We start from the raw sequence: 24,755 nt of genomic DNA on the forward strand, positions 1-24,755 counted from the left end.
TTTATTAGTCACTAATATAAGATTTATCTTTCGCAATTAGACTGATGCTATTGAACTCTCTTCTGTTTAAAGAATCCTTTTTATGCTGATTTGTGAAGTCTGGAACCTGCATTTGGTCCTTTCTGTTTCCCTGAAATCAAGGGAATGTTGAATTACTGGTTACTCATAATAAGATATTAAATTACAAGTGACAACAAGTGTGTGTGTGTGTGTGTATGCATATACACGTATAACTATAAATGTAAATACAAATATATAAATTTTACAGGATCAAAATGCATACTTTGAGGGCCTCCCTGGTGGCACCGTGGTTGAACGCTGGGCTGCAAAGCTGCCTGCAGCCTCTGCAGCACCGGTTGGATCCCCGACCGCCGCGTGAGGGTCCCACGTGGCGCGCAGACCTCTCCTGCCGTCCGCTGCTCCCCTCAGCAGTGTACTTCGTCAGTCTGCCTGTTCTGCTCCCCGCTCTGGCTCTGGTGAATTCTCTCACCCTCCCGCGCTTCTGACTGTACCCAGTGCTTGTATAAATAAATAAATAAATCTTTAAAAAAAAGAAAACACTTTAAAAAAATGCATACTTTGAGAGTGTCTCAGACAGATGAGAATTATGTGCAAGCATACATTAAACACCTACCAAATTATATGACAGCAATTATTATGTTATAGTAATACTTTAAAACGTAGGAAAGAAAACAAGATACCTTTGATCAGTGGCCTTTAAAAGAGAAATCGTATTAAACACAGTGGAAGTAAAAATTCAAGTCTGAAAACAATAAAAGTATGAAATATGTCACCACATGTTAGTGATAACACACATAACATGAAAATTTTAAAGAACAAAATATATACCATCAAAACTATTGTTGGCTTTAACATGGCAGTGAAACAATATGAATTAAAAATAGCTTTAATACCGAGGGAGAAATTTTTCCACATTTCTTAATTATGTAGGCAATTAAAAAGTCTTGCCTGTACTTAAGTAGTCAAAAGTTGATGGGTTTCTAAGATTAACAAAATTGGATCAGCATATGCATTATGTGGTGATTCTTCTCCATTTGGCTGAGACTTTGAGCAGTATATGGGGAAAAGTTTGCCCGCGCTGACATAATTGCATTAGAACCAAATTTAGAAGCATGCTCACATTTTCATCTTTCTTGGGGAACCATTCTAACTTCATTATGTTTTTTTAAAAGAACGTAATTTGTTTGTCCCTTAAATTAATTTCTCTACCCCTTAAACATCTGTAGTTGCAAAGAATAGCAATGTATAAAAATACAAATAAATAAAGTTCTAATGTGACATACAACGTGGTATATCTAATTTGTTATTCATGGAGTTACATTTGCCAAGGATTTGCAAATAATTCTGATGAGGGAGGTTATTTCCATCTCTGATCTTCTATTTCTTAGTCAATATTTCCCAAAATAATTCCACTCTGATTCAGAGTGCACACCAGCTCTGCATCAATGCTGAAGGTGTGCTGATATCCTAATTTTTAATGTTAATTAAATTATTATTTAGTCAATGATTATTTACTTAGACTTAGTACATATTAGGAATCTTCTGAGCACTGGAGCTAGAGCAGTGAGCAGAAAAGATGTACTTCTCCTTGGGACATAAACAAATAAGAACTTTAGGGCCTCCCTGGCAGCACAAGGGGTTAAGCAAAGCACTATGAAGCTATCTGCAGCCACTGCAGCACAAGTTCAATCCCTGGCCAGGGAGGTGACCACATGGTCCAGCAGACCTCTCCTGTCTCCCCACTGCTCTCCTCAGTAGTGTATTTCAGTAGATCTGCCTGTTTTGCTCCTCACTCTGTCCCTGGTGAATCCTCTCATCTCCCTCCCCCCCCCCCACCTCTGGCCTACACCCCAGCTCTTGTATACATAAATCAATAAATCTTAAAACAAAAAAAAAAAAGGAATTTATGAAAGGGGTAAATCTGACCAGTGGTCAAATCAATGTAGTTACTGAGTTTTCTGAGGGGGGTTTTGCTGGGAGAGCCACTGGGTCTCTCTGGGGCGATGGGAATTCGCTGCTCCTCTGCAAGTGTTCCTATTCCACCGCTCTATAAACTAACTGACTAACAGGTCTCAGGTTTGTTCATATCATTGTAGGTAAACTTTACCTAAATTCAAATGTGTATGTGCTTAAAACTTTAGGTTATATTATATTTTTCAATAAAAGAAATCGCTATAGTTTTTTGGAATACAGATTAATAAAGATTACATTATGATAAGGCAATAATGTTTGCATAATACCAATTTCTCTGTAATAGATATTGATAAAATAAGCCACTTATGTGCCTGTTTTGAAAATAGACACTGTGCAAAATCCAAGATAATGGGCTGAGACCTTCCAGAAAAGCATGCTTGGCAATTCTTTATAATATAACCTCCAATTTGTTTTAATCAAGATTTCTAAAATTAATTCAAATTTTTTTAATTGCTGGACTATGGCACCTGAGCAATAATAATTACCTGTCCAATTGTGGAAGCATGTGAGCACATCTCTTGGCTTTCTTTCGTCTTGCTTCCTATATCCCTATTCACTGGAACAATATTATTAAGTTCTGAAGCTGATTATATGGGTTGTTGTGTGAATAGGGACAAGCAGTATTTCAGACAGCCAAAAATAATGTTCTATTTGGTTTTCAGTGAAATACTTACACCTATCCTCCCCTCTGAAGAGCATGTGCTAAATATTAGAATTAAAATGTTCACTACTTTCAACCTATTCTGGAAAACTGAGAATTAACTTGGCCACAATTAACATTTTCAATATTTTCTTTAAAGTGACATTTTTAATATTGTGCCTTTCTGCTCACATAATTAAAGTCTGTTAAAGCCATCTCAATCAGTAATTAAGAGTTAAATAAAACATACTTTTATTTACATTGTGATGCACAACAATTTACAATGTTAAAGACGATTTTGCAACACAACACACGATGTAACCTGAAGAAAGACTGACATACAGAAATTAATGTTCATTGTAATGAACAGAATTTGGCCTAAAGGGCGGTATTTGTGAAAATACACATTAATAATTGTAAAATATAAAATATCAATATTAGTTTTCTTACTGATTATAAGAATCATTTGAATATTTTAATTAAATATTCCAGTAAATTAGTCTAACACATTCCATGAAATGTACGCAAGATTGGGGTGCCGGGAACCAGGGCGTCTGGCGCTTGGAACACGCGAAAGATGGAAAGGCTTTCATTCAAATAAGAAAATTGTGGGTTTTCTTCTAAGACTGTAAGTTCTCGGCATAATTATGATCACTTTTTTATACCCTCACGCTCAAAGTGCTAGTGCCCCAGCCACACCTCAGTGGAGCTAAGGGAACCGAAAGCAGCCATGAAAAAGAATTTAAGACAAGTGGGACATAAATGGATTATGGAAAATGCGCTTTAAAATCAGTCATGATTTGTACTTGGTAAGAGATGCTTTAGGTCATCAATAAAGACCGTATATTTCTGACTCCAAGGTATCTTGAAACCTAGTACTTTCATATCAATCACAAGGCAGTTTATAATCGCCCTTTCAAAACCTTTCTTACGTAGAACTATAATTAACTCTCTAACTTGCAAATTATTGTTCCGTTCCATGTAGTTAAGACATCTGTGGTCAAGTTTTGTTTTTACTTCAGATTTTTTTGGGTATATCCAAAGAGATGGAACCTATCACATAACCAGTTTTGTTCAGTTTATTCAGACTTCGCTTATTACCATGATTTTCAAATGTCTGCTGCAGTAAGTCTAGGGAATATTTGGCATTTTTACCTTGAGATCTATTATAAATATTTGTGTACTTAATACCGGTTTGTTGGAGTGCTTATTTAGAACATACGCAACATTCCATTCTCTAAGGATTATGATTATCCTTTAGCTTTAATTACATCTACATGATGTCAGTATAAGGATTAATAATCTCCATCTTTTCCTATGTTATCTTTCAGCATCTGGTGATCTTCATTCAAATTCATTTCTTATTTGGTTAAAGTAACCTCTCATAGTTTTCAGTTGACTAAGCAGGAGCTATTAACTCCAAATACTTCTGTTTCTTTCTTGCTGAAGGTGACAGTACTTTGGTATATGAAAAGAAACATGAGAATAGCAGGTCACTCTGCTCTGAGAAGCCTGAACTTTTTCATAAACAGTGAGCACTCGGGGCTGAAAAATCACACTCTTTTGTTATTTTAATTTTAAGAAATTATTATAGGAAACTACTGTGAGGTTATGAGACAAAATTTGCTTATTCAGCAAATCATGAGAATTGACAAAAAGTCACAGTTTATAAAAATATCTGAGTGCTGAAGTATGGGGTAACAAGGACTAAAACATTCATTCATTCATACATTGCTTTGTATTAATGTGTTGAGGCATATAATTTAAAACTATATATACATGTATGTGTTACAAAGAAATAGGCCATCAGGCCCTAGTATTAAAATAAGAAATAAAATGAAAACAGTAAAATGTTTTGTGAGTTTTTAAAATATTCTCATATTTACACATTTTTTAAATTACATTTAAATGTACATATACATAATGCTTCTGACATTCATGTTGAACTTACTGACCTTTAGGTTTTCCATTCTACTCTTCAAAAATACAAATATCTTCTTTGACAAAGGAATCTATGTCCTTTTGCTGGACTATGTATTTTAAGGTTGATTAGTTAGTAACTTCAATTTTATGTATTAAATCCATAATTTCCAAAAGCAGAAAGGCCAAAGACTCATCAGAAATAACTCATTCTTTTGTATTCCTATAAGATAACGTTTTTTTTTTTTTTTTTTTCAAAAAACTAAAAGAACTATTTTTTATCTGTCATTTGAGAAACTGGCAGATTTTCACATTAAAGTCTCCTGCTGGCTCTGGCTGGCGAATAACAAAGAGGACAGCGCCATCTGTTGGGCAACGTGATCACGACTCACAAATTGTGCTCATTTTCGGTTTTTTGACAATTTAAGCCTATTTTGATAAAACCATAACATACTAAAAGGAAAGGACGCACCATTTACCTACATCTTCATTAAATTTCCCCATCTACACATGAAAACCGTGTTTCCCAGTGTTTGATAATTCCAGGAGTTAACAACCATCAAGACCAAGAGTAGACAAGTGAGAACAGGCTTATCCACCACAGCTAAGAAGCCAGAAAGACAAACCTGGTGAATCCACTCAAGGATAATCACCAGGGATGACTCTGCATGACTCTGGATTTGCATGGACAGATCTAGTCTTTGAAATGTGGACAGCACTTGGGTAACACACACAGCGGTCAGCCCCTGCTTTAATCGGTTCCCAGAACTCGTATCAGACTGGAATCCATCACAATCACAACATAAAATAATTTATTTTCAACCCATTGTTGCCATAGAAACAAAGCTAGCGTCTCACATGCAGCAATGGGTGATGATGGTCTGAACCCAATCAAAACTGAACATTTCTCTATCTCTTTTAAATATTTCCAGTGTCCTAGCTTCCTCTCCTTTCTGTCTCCTTAGTTTTGCATGGGAAAAACATCACATGGAATGAGTGTATGGCCTTCCCTACAACACTGTGTCTCTCCTTGAAGCCCTGTGCCTGTGCTGGCCAGGGGGTCAGGGCCAGGCAGTGGCACAGAGGTGGGAACGGAGCAGGCCAGAGCTGCCGCAGAGGAGGCACATGTGACTTGGAGGCCAGACCCTCGGCCCTGGAGAGGGGTGCCCGCCCGCCCCTGGGGCACGGTGAGGTGCGGCCCTGGCTGTGCCAGAGGGGGCCACCCGCCCCCCCCAAGTCCTCTGGGGAACTGAAGACACTCGACCCGGAGCGGGCAGAGCTGGACCTGGGTTATTGCCACCCGGAGGAGCCCTGCTCTCCCCGAGCAGGCTCGGAGCGGTGTCAGGTGGATGCAATCACATTATTGTCAGACTTTAGTTTCCGCCTTTAAGCTCAATGCATTATTTCTTTTTCTCTAATTTTCCGTCTGTGACCTGAAGCCATGCACTGAGAATTTTTATTTTGCCTTTTATTAGATTTTTTTTCTCTTATTGTATATCTATCTATTAAAGAATAAATCTTGTTAAAAGATCGACATAATAGCCTGTGGGTTTTCATTGTTGAAGCAAATTTATTTTCTGGTTCATTTCATGATAATCAAATTACAGACAGATAAAAAGTGAAAGGCAAGTTATTCAATCGAGCACTACCAACGCGGCCACAGTCCTGACCGCAGGACACAAATTGCTGAAGCTACTGTAAAAGGTATCCCTTCCTTTTAGAGTCAAAATTTTGCAGAAAAGAAATGCTTTTTTCTTTTTCCCCGATCGTGATCTCTGCATGGATAAAGTAATTAGAAATTTAGACAAATCAATACAAGAGTTAGATGTGATGTCGGGACTCTGAAAGAATAACAGGCTGTTCTATTTTCAACTAGATGGACTATTATGAATTCAAGCAGTGTCCTTCGGCAGCTCTGTCTAACTCTGATCCTGCATCTCCCAGAGCGCAACCAGGAATTTACTGCAGATGGGAGAGGGGTGACAGAGAGATGGAGAAAAGTCCAGCTATGCCACTTAATTACTAGGGTAGGAGAACTATGATCCGGATAACCCTCGCCAAATGTATGTGTGCTTGCTCGTGGCCATCTGTGTTCTCCAGCTAGCTGGCCCATCCATTACGACCATTACCTTCTGTCTCATACAGTATATTAGCATTTGACCAGTCCCGTATCCGCTGTAGTTTTAAATCATCATCCTCAACCTCAGGCTCACCATCCTCATTTTCAGAAAAAAAATCAGTGTCGTATGTATAAAACATGGCTCCCCTCAGATTCCTGGGTGGGACACCAGCAAACGTGACTTTTAGTTCAATGCAGACCCTTGGTAAACAGGGTGGGTTTCCCTACAGACGTAGGTGTTTAAACCTTAGGTAAAGAGTAAAAAATCTGCAATAAAAACGACACAAATGAGGGTGGGAGCTGACCTGTTTCACTCCCTATTTCTACCTGTTTCTGATCATAGTAGTCCACACTCTTCTTACATAATCACTTCCCAGCCGGTGATTCCTGCGTTACCCAAGACAAACCCCACTTTAAGACAGATGTTTCACATGCGCCCTATTGTAAAACATTTATATCAGAAAAATGTGTCCTTTGCTCATTATTTATTATTAAGCAATAAATCCTGTGATGGGATATATTGATGGCATTTTTCTTTTTAATTGGAAAAAACAATAATGAATTGAAAGTTGAGTGAAATGGGTGGATTCTCTGAAGACTTGAGTCAATGACAATAATCAAGAAATCATTTGCAACAAGAATTTAGGCTTTCAAAACTCAGCCTGAAATAATACCAACGTGTGCATGAGATTAAATGACCCATAATTTATAAGACAATGCTCTTCACTGAAATTTATAAATATATATGGAAATGTATCATGCATTACATTTTATTGCATTGATATTATATTTTATCGCATTGATATTTTTATCACATTGATATTGCAAATTATATTTTATTGTATTGATATTTGTCTTCCTAAGTTTGCAATTTATTGAAAAACCTTCAGCTTAAAATTACTGAGGATCTGTGTTTTTTAATCATGGGGTGTTATAAGCCAATGTCACCTTAATAAAATATGATTAAAAAAAGAGAAAAGCAAATGAATAAAAATAAAATAAATTATCTTTAGTAGAAATTATTTTGAAAAACTTAGACCATTACTATATAAGTAGCGACAGTGTGCGAACTCCTACTTGTCAATCATCAGGTGAAACTAGAAGCTGATGTCTTAAATTGCTTTTTGTAGTTGGATTGCTTTTTTTATTTTCAATTCTCTCCCCTGGTTGGGGTGTGGGTGGAGAGGTCAACTTGCCAGATCAGGTTGCTCAGATTTTCAATTTTGGTGCCTGGCCTGGACCTCAGGCTACGAACAACAGAATATTGCGAATCGCCTCCTCGCCTTCAGCTCACTCCTGACCCCATGGGCTCCGCGGAGGAAGCGAATTGAAATTCCTGCCACTTAGGGCGGAAACAAATGCTATTTCTATGGGTGGGATTCAAAAAAAGAATTAAATCAGATTTATATGCAGTGAAAAAGGAAAACAACCTTCTGGATGGTTCCATTCCTTCTTGCTATAAGAAGCATCCTTTTAATAATGCATAATTTTGACTTGTTTATCATTTGTTTCTGCCTCCCTTAACTTCCCTTCTATTAATAATTCTCAGCTTCTCTTTGAGGCCTTTGTCCCGTTGCAGCTTCCCAGGCCCGCCTTCCTCCTAGTTCTGTTAAATCCAGGCACGCTGCCCTCCAGAGCGCGTCCTTGTGACCAGCATCTTCACGGCGGCTCTATTTCCACAAATACAGATGATCCTCTATCATCTGCACTAGTGTTTGTGACAGTTCCTTTGAGGCACGCTGAAGAGGGTTAATGGCTCCGTTATAACTTAGAAATGACAAATGGTAAATCCTCTCAGTTCAGAAGTTGCATCAGAGTTTTCAGAGAAATTATGTTCATTCGTTTATCAAAGATTTTGACACTACTGGCACCCGGTCGTGTCGACCACAGCATGAGTTTTTAGTCTGAAAATGTCGTTTGTATTGTCTCATGTGGGAATTCAGTGTGGTTGTGGAAAAGCAACATACCAGAACATGTATGTTAGTTGAGGTTATTCACCTGCAATTACTATTTGCTTTAAACATGAATTAGAGCAAAGTGTGTGGTTTATGTGTGAACCGGTGATTTCATGAATTAATTTGCAGTGATTATCTTTCAAATAATTACTTCAGATGGACCTGATAGGTCAAAAATCCACTCTTAATTATTTACTATACATTTTCAAAAGGCAGCCCAACAGGCCTGTATGACTAAATGGCGTCTCTTCTGCACTGTCCAGGAAAATGAAATTATTAACAACTGTTATAATTGTGTACTGGGCATCAGGCTAAGCATTGTACACACGAACATCTTTTATTTTTCACACACATATTATTCCTATATACATATCATTTTATTTTAATTGTATTTGCACTTACTTTAGAAAGCATTGAATGATTAAAATAATTACTATTGCCCTATATGTTACGCATTCTCCTGTGCCTGGAATAGTCTTTTCTGCCCATAAACTATATAGCCATATACAAACTATAAACTATATAACTATTCAATAATATTATCTTCCACGTGTTTGGTCTTCTTACAGTTCCATCTGCTTTAAATGTCTTTTCTTCCCCGTCGCCATGAGATTAGGAATGCAGCAACACAGAAATAGTCAAGCGTTGTAGAGAAATTCATTATATTTTTAACCAACCGTTATATTGCTATTTTTGTGAACTTGGACTATCCGATTGCTCCCTCGTTGTGGACGTTTTTGGCAATGCTGGCTGTATTCCCTTCGCAAGTAAACCTCTCCAGCGCGCTCCGCTCTGCCTGGCGGAGACTTGCTGACGGTTACATCAAACACTGCCAGTCTCTGGCCCTCCCTCCAGCCCAATACCCACATTATTTTTCATTTGCTCATAAATCATTGTGCGCCTCCTGCAGCATCAGGCCAAGGCCCCTGGGAGCAGAATGCGCGGGGCCACGTCGCCCCGGGTTTGCCCCCCTGGGCCCCGCGCCCGCTGCCCCGTCTGCGGGTGCCCAGGGGCGCTCGGCGTTTCCCAGGCCAGTGGGAGGAAGGAGCGTCCAGGCCGCGCGGGCCGTGGGCGCCCACGCGCAGGTAAGAGCTCAAGTTCGCGGGTTCGAGGCGCGGGGGCCGGGCCGCGGGAGCCTCAAACGACAGACCGAGGGGCCTGAGCGTCTCCAGGGAAGCAGGCCGAGCGCGGCCTCGGGGGCACCGCTTCCAAGCGGGGAGCCGGCGACCCCAGCGGCCGCGGGGACCCTGAGCCTCCTGCGGGGGGACGGGCTGGGGCAGCGCCGGGAGGGAGACTGGGGCCGACTGAGGGGCAGGGGAGGGAGACCCGGCGCGCGGTGGGCGCTGGTCACTACGGAGGATGTCAGGCATCGTGAAGGCAACAGCAAGAGTTTTTTGGTGGGGCCGCCCTGGGGGCGCAAGGGGTGGACACGCAGCCTGGGAAGCTGCCCGCAGCCTCTGCAGCACGAGTTCGATCCCCGGCCAGTGAGATGCCCACAGGGCTCGGCAGACCCCTCCTGTCTCCCGCTGCTCCCCTCAGCAGTGGGTTTCAGTGGATCCACCTGTGCTGCTCCCCACTCTGTCTCTGGTGAGTCCTCTCACCCCCACATCTCTGGCCTGTACCCCAGCTCTTGTATGCGTAAACAAATAAATCTCTTTTTTGATTTCTTTTCTTTTTTAAAAAGAAGTGCAGGTTTTTTTTTTGTTTGTTTTTTTTTTATAGAGGCATTTTTATTTATTTATTTATTTGTTTGTTTGTTTTTTGTTTATACATGCACTGGGCACAGTCAGAAGCGCGGGAGGGTGAGAGAATTCACCAGAGCCAGAGCAGGGAGCAGAGCAGGCAGAGGGACCGAAGGACACTGCTGAGGGGAGCAGCGGGCGGCAGGAGAGGTCTGCGCGCCATGTGGGACCCTCCTCTGGTGGCCGGGGAGCAGCCGGGGATCGAACCGGCGCCGCAGAGGCCGCGGGCAGCTTCGCAACCCAGCGCTCAACCGCTGCGCCACCCGGGAGGCCCTCTTTTTTGATTTCTTTTTCAAAAGAAACATGTTACGGTGGGTGTCCTGGCCCTCACGTGCCGAAATACAGATTGAAACCCCCAAGCCCGGAGCTGAGAACCCAACACGCTGAAGACAAAAGAACACCCCACACCCCCATCCTCAGCTTGGCCCGGATGGGGTGGCCGTGGGGAAGGTCCTGTCTCCGGTTTCCTCCCTGCAGGTCAGCAACGCCCGGCCAGAGGGCGTGGGGACCCGAGCTGCGCCCCCGAGGTGGGGCCGGGAAGGCTCCATGGTGCCCACAAAACCTCCTGATAAGACACCCCCCCAAACAAGCCGCACCCCAGGGTTCTTGACCCGGGGAAGCGAAGGGGCGCAGAAGTGCCAAAGGCTGCCTTTGGATAGACGAGCTGCTTTGGCTCTGATTCAACTATTTAAGAAAAATAAAAGCATTGACAACCCGCACTCGTTGAGGAGTTTGTCTGGTGACACTCTCAGGTGCCGCAGGGGCCTCGGGGTGAGCCGGACGCCACCAGCTCCCACCAGAGCTCGGCTGCTCCGGGCATGTTTGCCCATAATTTGCCTGTCACCACACAACCCCACTGCTCTCTCGGATAGACAGTAAATCCACGCTCACTACACTTGGAGCAATCCCACCAAGGCACAAAATAGTCATAACAGAATATCTGTGATTTCCATGTAAATGCCCGCGAGCTTCCAGGTAGTGGGAAGTCTGGACTCCCTTCCCTGTGACGATTTTATTTTGTAATTTTTAGTACAATTTTTCCTCTTAGCAATACAGCATATTAACATACTGGAGCGTGATTTATTACAAGCATAAAAGTTGATTTCAAAGAGCCTATGCAAATGCTAAAACTGTATTCATCTCGTTCAGCTCTTATAACCTTCAACTGTTACCCCAGCAATCGTTCCTGAGACTTAACAACAATTAAGATTGTGTGATTTGTAACACGAAGGCTACCTGATTATAAGAGTCACTTTAATTTCAGATATAGTAATTTAATGCTAAAATGCATGAAGAGTGACAGAAAGACCATTACAAAATTCTATTTTAGGTATTATAATAGAGATAATCTCCTGCAATTTAGCTTAATGAGTTGCAATTAAGAAACTGTTTTAAGAGTTGCATGTGATTTCTTTTAATTATTAGTTATTAGTTGTTCCTGTGTAAGTGCATTTAAAAATCACATTATTTGAACTGTAGTAAATGATACAAAAAACGCTTCAGTATATTAATATTTCTTATGGACGGTAGATCGGTAAATTTAAAAGGAAAGTCAGTGACCTTTCATCCCCAGCACTGACCGGGGAATCGATCATGTAGATTTTGTGGGGTGAACAGGACACAGATCTGTATGTGGAAGCTGGGTTTATTTTGACAAAAGCCTAAGGAACTTGACACTGAACATCAGCCTCCCCAAAGCTCTGCGACTAGGAGCACGTCCCTAGGCAGGTCCTTAAGGGCACCGACTAGTTGAGCGCCTTGTCCACCTCGCTCAGCTCCGGCTCCCATAACATCTGCGTGCACAGGGAAGACACCACAGGGACCACATTCTCGCAGCCGCGGGACCTCGAGGTCTGGGAGGAAGGGGCAGAAGGGGGGGTATCTGGCAAGGACTCTTCCTGGCTGTCCACCAAAGCCACCTTCCTCTGTGTCCTGCACAGCCTGTCCTCTGCAGGTGCAAGAAAACGGGCTCAGACCCAGCACATCTGCCCCGGTGGGTCGCGGCTGCCCCCTCGCTAGGCCACACATAGCCATGGCCACCCACAGCCCACCCTGGGGCGGTGCCGGGGCCTGGGGCGGTGTCCCCTGCCCTGTGTCACACGAGCGCCCAGCTCTGGGATAAGAAAAGGTTACAGAATGCTGCGATAGCCTGCGTGGATCCTGCTGAGTCATCTCGCAGGAAGACGACAACCCCTTGGAATTAGCTTTGAGTCTACAATAAAATAAGGAAAGTATCTGTCTTCATCCTTTAGTACACAGATTGCTTAATTTTTTTAAATGTGCAAAATTTATAAGCAGTATTATCATGTCTCATATTCTATTTGGATATTCATTAAGTCATGAGATAAGCAATGGCCAAAGCAAATGTGTCCTGTTGATTAATAAGAAAATGTCTTATTTAATGAATGACTAAAAAAATAGAATTTGAGTGGGATGTTGGGGGGGCAGGGAAGCCTGCCCGATTTAATATAAAATTAGAAGAGTTTGATCACAGAAATTACAAGAAAAACATAAAATGCTGCGATAAAGCATTCAACATTCTTAATGTCATATATATTGAGTTATGCTGAGCACACCATATTTTATAAAAAAAAAAAAGAAACATAAAAACCTAAGTGTAGAAATACATTAGAATTCATTTAGAAGAAAATCCATTCTATAAAATTTATATTTCTCTTGCATATATCACAGTCATGTTAAAAATTGTGTAAATAGTTGAATTGATGTAAATTCTTGCCCCACAACTCAACTTATGATTTTTAGCATTGCCAATATTCAGCACAGTACTTTATATATACCAGGTACTTGATAAAAATGTGCAAAAAAAGATGAATATATGTTTATATTAAGACTGAGTTTAATGGAAGAGTAATACCATTAAATACGGTACTCATATATTCTAGAACCTCTTGGAAATTTTTTCTTGCACCCTGCATAACCTTTCATTTCCTCAATACTTAGTACATTCAACAACTTTCATGTGGAAATAATTTTTTCCCTGCCCAGGTTAAATGTTTTGAGTGATCATTTCTCTGAATAACCTCCCCCAATTGTTAACTTTTCTATTTCGTGTATCATATTTGTATATTGATAATCTCTACAAAATACAATATATTACACTTAATATGTGTGTTAATGTATATATACTTACACCCCAGGTGGAAAGTATAGTGTCTACAACTGATTTTCACATCACCCAATGTAATGTCCCACGGTGCTGTCTATACAGGAAAAACTGCTGCAGCAAAAGTTCCAACTCAGTTATGCAAAGCTTGAGGTCAAGAGGATGAGCTGCTGGACCGTCCAGAGACGGGAAGGCCCTCAGCACAGCAACACCAGAAACCCTGCATCCGTATTTTCTACTCCATCTTCAAGAGAAAATTGTTTCATTTTATTTTATGTTTTACTTCCCAGATTCTTGCTGATATTTCTAAGCATTTTGTTAACCTTTTGTCCATAGTTGCCTTTTGAGTCAAGTAGTATATTTGGAAGAATTCTAATCCACTTAGATGTGAAATAAATAAACAACCCCATGATATCGCTATTGCTGAGTGCATATGAATACATTACAGAAGCTGAAAATCCTTATGACAAAATGACTTATTTAACTTTGCTTAATGCAATAGTAGCAACACAGTTTGCTTATCTAACCCTTTCTGATGCCTCAGAACCCAAGCGATGTGTAATATATTTTGTGACACGTGGGTAGTCCGCATGCGGCTCCTCTCCTGAATTTCCGCACATGCTCAACACTCTGCTGAGCTCGACAGAAGTGGAGTCAAGTCGACCTTCCCAGGGTCACACAACACTCAACAGGAGCAAAGGCAAAGTGCAGCAAATTGCCTGATAGGCAGAGGGGAAGGCAGCGAGGGAGCAGACTCCAGCTGGGAAGTGAGAGCCGGAAGTGGCTGCGGCTTCTTGGGGATATTTTGAGTAACTGATGGGGAATGTCCTGATTGACTTTATTTTTTAAACAGAAAATAGTCAAGTGGATGAGGAGATGGAGTTGGTGGAGAATGTGCATGTGCAGAATAAGACAGCACATTTCTGAGCAATCGTTTTTGCTGCCCCAAATGTGGAAACATACCACTTTGGGGTACATTTATGGCAAACTCTTCACAAAGTAAAGAATATGTAATAAGTACTATCAGTGGCCTCACTTTCCGGGTAAGACCCACCCTCCATGTGTAAGGCATTGAGGACGGACGCTCAGGTCAACGTTTGAAGAGACTCACTCTGTGGCTGTCGGAGGACCACTCCCGGAGGCTGGTGGTCCAAGCGTTTGAACTGCAAGGTGGGGTGGGGGCCACGGAGCTCCCCAGAGGAGAGTCCCTGCTTGACGGGGTCTGGGAACAGTCACGGGGGGCAAGCATGCTGGATCTGAGGGCAAGCCAGCAGCGTTTTCACATGGGTTGGCTGGGAAGCACAGAGACAGCTGAGTCAGACATGGCAAACCGAGGCCTCACCTGAAGACCCGGTGAAGAGAAACACCATTTACCTCAGTGGGGACCCAAGGGAAGGAGTAGATTTGGGAGAAAATTCATCCAGTGATAAAGACACGGATGCATCCTATTCTTTGATGGCAATTTGTAGGCTCTGAAGAAGCAGTGACAGCGAGCCCCTCTCGTCCGGCTGAGAGGGGTCTTCCTTGAGGGACGATGGCGTGCCCGCTGGAGGTGCCCACTTCAGGTAGGCGCTGCGAGAGGACGCCGAGGCTCTGGGCGGGCAGCAGGGAACACACCCGAGTGTAGCTCTCCCAGGGTTAGGAAAGTTTTGAGTATCAGGTAGAATTTCTTGATACTGGAAGAGACAGAGGTGTGCTAGCAGGGGGCACTTGATTTGCTAAGATGGTCTCACCTTGGCAAGAGGTGGTGAAAAGCTGAAAGACAGATTCACGGCAAAGAAGGCGCAAGGAGAGAACCCCTGACTGGGAGGCAGGCAAGTGGCCCGGAGCGGCCACTGCTATGGTTTGGCCTGAAGCTTGGAGTCCTCACTTCCACGCGGGCGGAAATGTGACGTGTGCTTCCCTACTCGTTGCAGAATTAAACCCCAAAATAGGATGACAGGGGCCCCTTAATATTTCTTTTTAAAAGTGTTTCCCCTTGGTCCTTGAAACCCTGCTGTAAAATTACTAATTAATATTTGGCAAGGAGCTGGAGAAGGTGTGTATTCCCAGGCACGCCGTAAAACACCTTGGCTGGAATATAAAATCAGGGCAACACTGGCCCATTAGGAGGATTTATGACTCGGTTTTAACTTAGAGGAGAGACGGGGGGAACACCGGGCAGCTGCTAAGGGGCTGAGAGCAGAAAACATGCCCGCCATCCATCAGACAGCAGGCGCGGGGATGCGGGATCTGTGTGAAGTTGCTGAAAGATGCTGCAGACCACAGCGTGGAATGAGGAGACGCTCAGGAATATCGCGGTAGAGAAGCCTGATGCTGGAGCGACCCTGGCTTGCATTTGACACCAAATCTAGTGGTTAAATTGGGAGGGGAGTCCCCATGATCTACCCCTCACCCCCCCCCAGTGAAAGGGAGGTTTAAAAAGAAGGGAAGAAGGGTGGCGCTGCGAAGCTCTGCAGCACCGGTTCGATCCCCGGACACCAGCAAGGGTCCCACATGGCACACAGACCTCTCCTGCCGTGCCCACTGCTCCCCTCAGCAGTGTACTTCATCAGTCTGCCTGCTCTGCTCCCCGCTCTGTCTCTGGTGAATCCTCGCACCCTCCCGTGCTTCTGACTGTGCCCAGTGCTTGTATAAATAAATAAATAAATCTTTAATAAATAAATAAATAAAAAGAAGGGCTCTGCTTGCTATCGGGACGGACAGGTAGAGCTGCAGTCCTCCCTGCGGAACCCTCGAGCCATGTTGCTCTCCCAGCGGTGCTGGCCAGTGGAATGCCCGCCGGGGAATCAGATGGTTACAGAAGAGAGCAGCTCGGGTGTGACGACGTTTTACTCGGGAACGTGTCATCTGCAGCTGCACGGATGTGACCAAACGGGTTTACAGAGAAATAATGTATGTGTTTACCTGTCCCACAAAGTGGATGTATTTATTGGGATTGGATTTCACACAGGTGGTTCTATTTTATGGAAAATAGTGCATCAGCCAAAGCCTAGCAGATTCCAGCGGATGGTGTGAATGGGGAGTAGCTGAGAATGTTTTTGACATAGTTTTTAGTATTTAAAAATCTGGAATTAAGTAGGAAAACTAGGACTTTGCAAGGACTTTCCGGGTTCCCGGTCTGGGCCTCCGTGTCTGAAGGAATTCTTCCAGACTCACCACCCGCTGCACACACTTTCCCGCGCTGCTGGGGTGCGCTGCTGGCGTGCAGTGCTGGGGTGCGCTGCTGGGGTGCGCTGCTGGGGTGCGCTGCTGGGGTGCAGTGCCGGGGTGCGCTGCTGGGGTGCGCTGCTGGGGTGCGCTGCTGGGGTGCAGTGCTGGGGTGCGCTGCTGGGGTGCGCTGCTGGGGTGCAGTGCTGGGGTGCGCTGCTGGGGTGCACTGATGGGGTGCGCTGCTGGGGTGCGCTGCTCGGCTCTTACTGGGCGCCAAACACTCTCTGCCTGGCCCGCGGGGCCAGGCTGGGGCAGGGGGTGACCCGCGCTGACACCCTGGGCCGCAGGGGCTGCTGACCGCGTGACTGACCGACTTCAGGTGCGGGAATCACCTGGGGAGAGAAAGCGAGTATTTATTCAGGTCCATCATCCTCCCGGCGTCGCCGCTGTGCGCCGCCAAACCAGCCACCTGGCGTGCAGACAGGTGTGACCTGCCGTCGCTGGGAAGTAACTCGGGGCCAATGTAAAGGCTGCTTTATGGTCACGTCTGTTCTCCTCTCATTAGAAAGGGGCGTATCCGCGAGGTCCCCGCAGAACCCACTCGGCGCCTCCTTCATGTCCCAAACTCACGCGTAAGACTCGCTCGCCAGCGCGCTGCAGGCCGGCCCAGCCGGGGTCTCCCCTCCACTCTCGCTGCCTCATCCCTGCCAGGATTTCCCTTTATCTCGGGCATCATCCCGGAGGATTCCCTACAATGTTAACACCGAACCCCATTTCTATGCGATATGTACCTAAGTGACTCCTGCTCGCCAGCATTTAGGAACATTTCATACGGATCTACCTGAATTAGCGTTATCTGATTTAATCCTCCCAGAAATCCCATGAATCACGCATTAAATCCCCGCTGGAATGGACTTCGAGCGCGTTCAGCGCCTCGCCGAAGCGCCACACTTGGTGCACAGAGAGTCACCGCCGTTATTAAACCACAGCCTCCCCTCCAAAAGTGTACACTGGACAGGAATGTCCCTGACGCCGCCCCCTCTCGTGGGGTCTGACCTGAAGCCGAGTCGGCGGCGACAGACTTAGATCTGAGAGCGTTTCTTGACCCGTGAGTGATTTACTGAGAGACGAGGCTTATCCAGAATTAGGGTGCGAAAACATCTTTGGTACGTGCAGGGGACAGAGGGAGGTGGGGAGGCTCGTCGGAAGGAGCCCACAGCAGGTGAGCAGCTGTTCCTCCTGCTGCACCAGGCGCTGAGCCATGGCGCGGAAGCTGGGGCGCGCCGGGGCGCAGAGCCGGGGCGCAGAGCCGGGGCGCAGAGCCGGGGCGCAGAGCCGGGGCGCAGAGCCGGGGCGCAGAGCCGGGGCGCAGATGCGGCGGGTTCGACTTTCTCGCTCTCGTGGATTCCGCCCGTGGGCGGGTGAGGCAGATCACGGGGGCGGGGGGCGCGGCGTCCAGGGTGCGGGCGTCTTTACAAAGAAGCTTGAAGCCTGGCTGAGGCCCCGCTGTGAGCAGCACCCGAGCTTCATCCCCCGCGGCGCCCGCTCCCTGCCGCCCCCGGGACATCCGCGCTGGGAGCGGCGCCCAGACGGCCCGCGGCTCCCCCTCTCCACGGACACGCGGGAGCGCGCGGCGCTGGGGCCGCAGGCGGAGCGGGGCCCGCGGGGATGGCGCTGCGGAGGGCGGGCGCGGAGGGCATCTGGGCGAGGCCAGGGCGCCTGCGAGTCTGACTGCAGGGTTGAGGCCCCGAACGGAGTGGGGGCTGCGCACCTGGACTCCAGGAGCGCCAGGTAACCCACGCGCGCACCTGCGCGTCTTAGCGGAGCGCGGAGCCGCCTCCTGCCGGGAGGGGGGGGGGGGGGGGGGGGCTCCTCCCAGCACCGGCCCCGCGCAGTCTGCGGAGGCGTCTCGTCCACGGTGTCCCGCATTTCCCTCTCCTGGGCCGTCGCGGTGTTGACAGAGACTTTCACGCGCGTGTCCGGGTGCAGCTGACCTCGCCGCATCCGTGGGGCCGGGCTTGGTCTAAGCATTTTCCTGCGGAGCTGGGCTCGCGTCACCATGAGGACAGATGGCGGGTGGATAAGTGAGGGGACGGGGGACAGGTAGCCAGAGCAAATGGTGGGTAGATTAGATGCGTAGACGGACGGTTGGATGGACGGATGGATTTAATTATAAATAGAGAAAAGAGACCAATAAACAGCGTCTAGGATTTCATGTAACCTAAATCAAGCCATAAATATCGTTGCGTTTCAATTTCAGTCTCAGAAATAGGGGCACGTTTAGTGTGTCCTGCCCAGGATTTGGTACAGAACAGTGGTATCTGAGGGGAAAACAATCCTTTATTTTTTAAGATTTATTTATTTCTGCATACAAGAACCAGAGTTCAGGCCAGAGGCGTGGGAGGGTGAGAGGACTCACCAGAGACAGTGGGGAACAGAACAGGTGGATTCACTGAAGTCCACTGCTGAGGGGAGCAGCGGGAGCCAGGAGAGGTCTGCTCTGCCCTGTACCTACATCTAGCCAGCCGGGAATTGAACCTGCCCTTCAGAGGCAGCGGACATCACTGTGCTCAACCACCTGCGCCACCAGGGGAGGCCAGGGAAAATGATCCTTTAAAAATCATATTGAGGGCCTCCCTGGTGGCACAAGGGGTTAAGGAGGCACTATGAAGCAATCCGCAGCCTCTGCAGCACGAGTTCCATCCCCAGCCAGCCAGGGAGCTACCCACATGGTGCAGCAGACCTCTCCTGTCTCACCCGCTGCTCCCCTCAGCAGTGTATTTTGTCAGTCTGCCTGTTCTGTTTCCTGCTCTGTCTCTGGTGAACCCTCTCACCCCCGCATCTCTGGCCTGTACCCAGCTTTTCTATGCATAAATAAATTTTACAAAAAATAAAAATAAAAATCACATGGAGAGTAACCGCTCCTGCAAGGAGAGATGAAGGAAAGAAGGGGGGGGCGGGGGAATTGGGACAGGACAGTGGCTCTGAGCTGCAGGGGAAACAGACATGACAACTCAGTGGACCATTTCTGTGAAATTTAAGTTTGCCCCAGCACACGCAGTGCCTGGACCGACAGCGGAAGCCGACCTGGCAGCCCGAGCATCCTGCTGGCTCCTGCTGGGGCGTCAGGAGCAAAAGCCCGGGGTTCCTTATGGGGCATTTCTGACACTGCTGCCTCACAGGGCGCCCTCGCGACGAGCCGCACCCTTGCAGGTAGAAGGGCCCCGTGTCACCCGACGGGCCTCCCTGTGGTGCAAACCCAAGAGCGGGAGTGCCTGTCCCCCCACGCCGCCCCTGGGATTGGAGTAGGAGGGGATGGATTCCCAGCCTGCATTTGTGCCGTGTGCTTCATGTGATAAATGGCTATTAAAATACTGTATCTCTTGCCCGGGAGTCTCCTGCCTTCTACGGCATCCGCGAGCTGGACACAGGTTTTTCAGTAGATTAAACGAAATCCCCAATGCAAAGCCCCCCTCTGGACACTCACAGCCCGAATTACAGCTTTTGGTCTATCCCAGACCTTTCTAAACATTCCCTCCTGGGCTCCGCACACCCTGGCTTCACTGCTACCTGCGCTGTTTCCTCTGTGCTTTTCAACACGCACTGGTTTCTGGAGCTGAGTGGCAGGGGACCTCGGCCAGATGCTGCTCGTCCAGAAGGGTGTGTTCTTGCTCCTGGAGGCCGGCGGGGCAGCTGGCCTTGCCGGGGCACGGTCTGGTCGACTCTGCTCCTGGAGCCAGCAGGCCGGGCCGCGTGCGTCCTGGTCCTCGCAAGGGGGTACGGGAAGGCCACGCGGGACAGCGCGCGGGAGTTCCTGGCTCTGTGTGTCCTGTCAGCTGCAGTCCACGAGCTAAAGCAAGTCATGTTGAACCTGGATTCCAAGGACCGACATGTGGCAGAGACACTAAAGCATTTATTGAAAAATTAGGGTCATTTTGCTGTTTAATACACCAGATAGAATTGCTTTTGTCCAAGAATTTCCTTTATTCCAACTGGCCAACAGAGTTGGATTTTACTGTTCCTATTACATACCTTATTACCCTGAAGCAGTTGATCTTAGAGGACCGTGAAATGGTCTAGGGGAGACTTGATGAGGGTGTAAAAAAGAGATGGTGTCGGCTTTGGTACAGCGAGGTCCTGTTTTCCAACGGGCAGGATGGTCTCTCATAGGCTTCTAACGAATATATTTTTCCTTGGTTAGAACACATATTCTGAGATAAAGGGGTGAAGATATTAGTTTGTCATGATTGTTGTAACAAATTACCCAAATGGGGTGGCTTCGAACAACAGATATTTATTCTGTGAAAAAAAATGACATCGATGGAGTCATTTTGAAAATAGAACTGGGGCTCCATCGCACGGAAATTGCGTGGCTTGTTCCTTTGGACCAAAGACCTTTTGGGTCAAAGAAACTGTGAAGCAAACAATTATTGGAGAAGTCATCAGATCAGGAGAACTTATGATTATGGGCTTTTAACCAGAATATAGAATCAGTCAGTTCGTGTTCATTCTTTCTAGAAAATCAGTGGTCAAGTATGTGCAGCTGAGAGGGGTTAAGCTTGTTGACCCTCATCAACCCTTTCCTCGACCTCTGACCCCCCTCTTGCCTCCCACTAGAACCCATCACTGTCCCTCCTTGCATGTTTTAGGTTTCTACCTGAATCTATATGCCCCAAATGGCAATTTGTGATCTGGAATTAACACACTTGGCTACTTCAACTGCCCCCTGAATTTTTAGGTTGATAATTCCTACATCAGTAGAATCTCTGAAATGTATTAACATATTGTAGCTATAAGTAGGATGGAATGATAACATAAATCCAATTTCTGTAATTGAGATATCCATATTCTGCTACACCCCAGGTTAAGTTGTAAAAATTGGGATGAAATGATAAATGCATAGACTATCACTGTGTCCCAGACAAAGTTTAATTTGCTGAGCAGCATTCAGTTTAGTAATTCTATTCGGGATTGTTTAACTTTAGATTTTTTTTTTCTCTTTGATATTCATATAGCAAAGGGAAGTTATGTTCGAAAGGCAATAAAAACTCTATTTCTTAGTGTAATGTGCTTTTTTATATATTCGTTTCATTTTAGTTCACATTATACATTTTGAATATACATATTTTGTTCTTTTGACTCTTCAAATATTATATTTTATGGAATTTTCTGCCATACTAATTTGGGCTTTTAAAATTTAAATAACATGATGTATTTATCTAAATTTAGGAGTTACTTGTATTTTGAAGTATTCGATATTAAACTCTGTACCCCTTGAACCTACATCACATCATTAAATTGCCTGGGTTGTCAGTTTTTACTAAGGTAATGGAATCATTTTTAGAGAATGGTACTTACCTAACTCACCTAATCAAAATCCCTGCAATTGTACCTTTTTCATCATTTGTACTGAACATTATACTTGCCAATAAAATTATTTTTCAATTTAATTATGCATAAGAAATCTGAGTTGGCAGCATGCAAACCAAAGAGATTGGGCATTTAATTTAATGACATTAATAGAATTTTTTTGATATTTTGGAGAATTTTATGTACAGTCCAAGAGTCTATTGTTTATTAAGTTTTTTCTTCAATTCTCTTGAGCATTCTTTGTCTCTAGAACTTCAAGACCAGTGGTTCTCCAGAGACCGTGTGCCGCGGGCTCCACCCTGGCATGGTGGCACCCGAGGTTTCCTCTGTCCCTGTGATCTCTCAGCTGGTCATGCATGATCTCCTAGCTGGTCACATCATGTATGATGTGAACCACATTCTGGTTTTAAAACTTATTCGATCATAAGATGATTTTATTTCTCTGCTATGGGAAAAGACTAACTCATTCCACAATGATGGGAAAGAACATTGTCTTTAAATACATTCATATGTCCCTGGCAGTCGCCTGGTAAGCAAGAGCGCGTGAGAGACGGACGGACGTCAGCATGGTCACTCCAGGCTGGGGTTAGGTATTGGGACCGAGTTGAAACAGGAGCTAATGACTACATGGCCTTCAGATCCTAAAGCAAAACAAACAAACGAAAAAACAGCAACAACTTGTCTAAACTTTCTCCTTGAGGTTTGCTTTTACAGATGCAGCCACGCCTGGAAGCTCCCTAGTGGGTTGACCCACCTGGAAGCTTGAAAGCGCAGAGGAGGCCGCTGACAGGGGAGAGCCCACAACAGAAGTATGAAACCTCAGTTTTCCGAAGAGGGATCCTCTCTGTACCTCTTTATGTATGGACTCCCTGGGCCGGTGAGCTTCAGCCAAGTCCACACTCCCTGCCCCTAACCCACTCCTCACTCAACATGATGCAAGTCTCCATTCTCAAGCCTGGACCCCACGCCTGGACACCCTCATTCCATTTCTTCATGATGGAGGCAGATTTTCCTGCTGTTTTTATTTTCTTTCCTCTTCTGCCCCTTGCTTGACAACCCACCATAAGCTTTCTCTGCTCCAAACACCGATGTTTCAGTGACTCACTTTTAACTGCCTGGGACACAAGAAACTGACTTATACGCTGGGTAACGTGACATTCTGTGAATGGGGTAGAAACAGGAGGTGGGTGGAGATGGACGACAGCCCACGTGGAAACCTTGAGGAGATATCAGATCACAGCAGTGGCTACTCCATTGCTACAGGGGTTGTCAGATAATCAGACAACACAGACAGAAGGAACAGCCAGTGAGGTCGGAAAGCTGAGTGTAAGGACCCGGGGCCACATGCACAGAGCGCTTTAAAGACTGAGATGCATTCGGTCTTGTAAACCGCTCCTGCTAGGTGGAGCAAAAAAAGGCTGAACATGCTTCTTGGATTTAGTAGCTACATCATCTGTCATCTCAGCACCGTTGTTCTGGTAGAGGGAGGCTGGTTAGGGCCCCAGGAATGGGTCAAGGCAGCTGTCTCACCAAGGTGCCTTGCGTGAAGGTCGGCGTGCTGAAGCTAGTGCTTAAAACAAGTCTCAATGAACAAAGAAGAAGGAATGCCTAGGAAGACAAATGAGCACATCTCTTCCAAACACTGCTTTGAAGAGCTTGAAATCGGCCCTGATAGCTTCAGATCAGCCCGTGGGTATGCATAGTGATACCGTGGAAATCAGGAACTACTTCCAATCAGAGCTGTGTTCTCCAGAACGCTGGTTACTAAACATTTGCCAGCACCCCATGGAGTGAAAATCAGAGAGCAGTGAGTTTCAGAGACTGGAAGACAAAGCGGTGAGTCAACAGTCATGTTCTCAAGAGCTTTTGCTCTAAAGAGGAGCAAAAAAGACTGGGCGGGGGCCGGAAGGACATAGGGGCTGGTCCACAGAAGGGGGGTTGCTGTCCTGGGCTGTGTCCAGGTTTGCTTTGGTCTTTGACCTCAAGGAAGAAGAGAAGCCATAACAGCCTGAGGCTTCCCTGAAGAGGAGACACTGATGGCACAGAGGAGAAGGGAGAGGCTTGGGGAGACTCCGGGATTCCCTGGGGAGGGGTGGAGTTGAGTCTGTGCTCTGAGCCTGGCAGGAGACGTATCCTCACCGGAGGGTGGGCAGGACGCTGGGGACCCGGGAAGGCAGGCGGTGGGCAGGAGTCACGGGTTTTCCTCCCCGCATCACATCACCTCGGCATTGTGCTTTGAGACCCGGGGTTCAGATTCCGTTCTTTCACTCGAGCCCTTCAGAGATCTCTGAAGTTCAAATGTGCCATCTAATTACGTGAAAATATGCATCAAAATAGATCACATTCAAATCGACTCTGTTAGATTTTATTTTTCATCGCCCCACAAATTGCATCATCTCGTTAGGAGACCATAAGTGGTATCAGTGGAAAGACCAATGATGCCAATTTTACACGTACTTGTGAGGTTCTCTGCCTGCTATTTAACTCACCCCAGAAATTAACACCGGCAATGAATTTTCTGACTCAGCCTACAAGTCATCACTTCAATGAATATCTTCTTCACCCTGCAACCACATCACTGCTTATATAAAAAGTGTGTCTGCCAACATACTCTGCACAAATTACTGCAGCTAATTTTAATGTTGATGGAGAGCTGAAAGCTATTTTCTTTAGTTCTACTGTTTGTCTTTTTGAAAGAATGTGTATATACGATACCTAAAACTTATAAACACAAAAT

Source organism: Talpa occidentalis, unplaced genomic scaffold (genome assembly GCF_014898055.3).
Source record: "Talpa occidentalis isolate TD23 unplaced genomic scaffold, MPIMG_talOcc4v2.1 talOcc4.8, whole genome shotgun sequence".
Classification (NCBI taxonomy): Eukaryota; Metazoa; Chordata; class Mammalia; order Eulipotyphla; family Talpidae; genus Talpa; species Talpa occidentalis.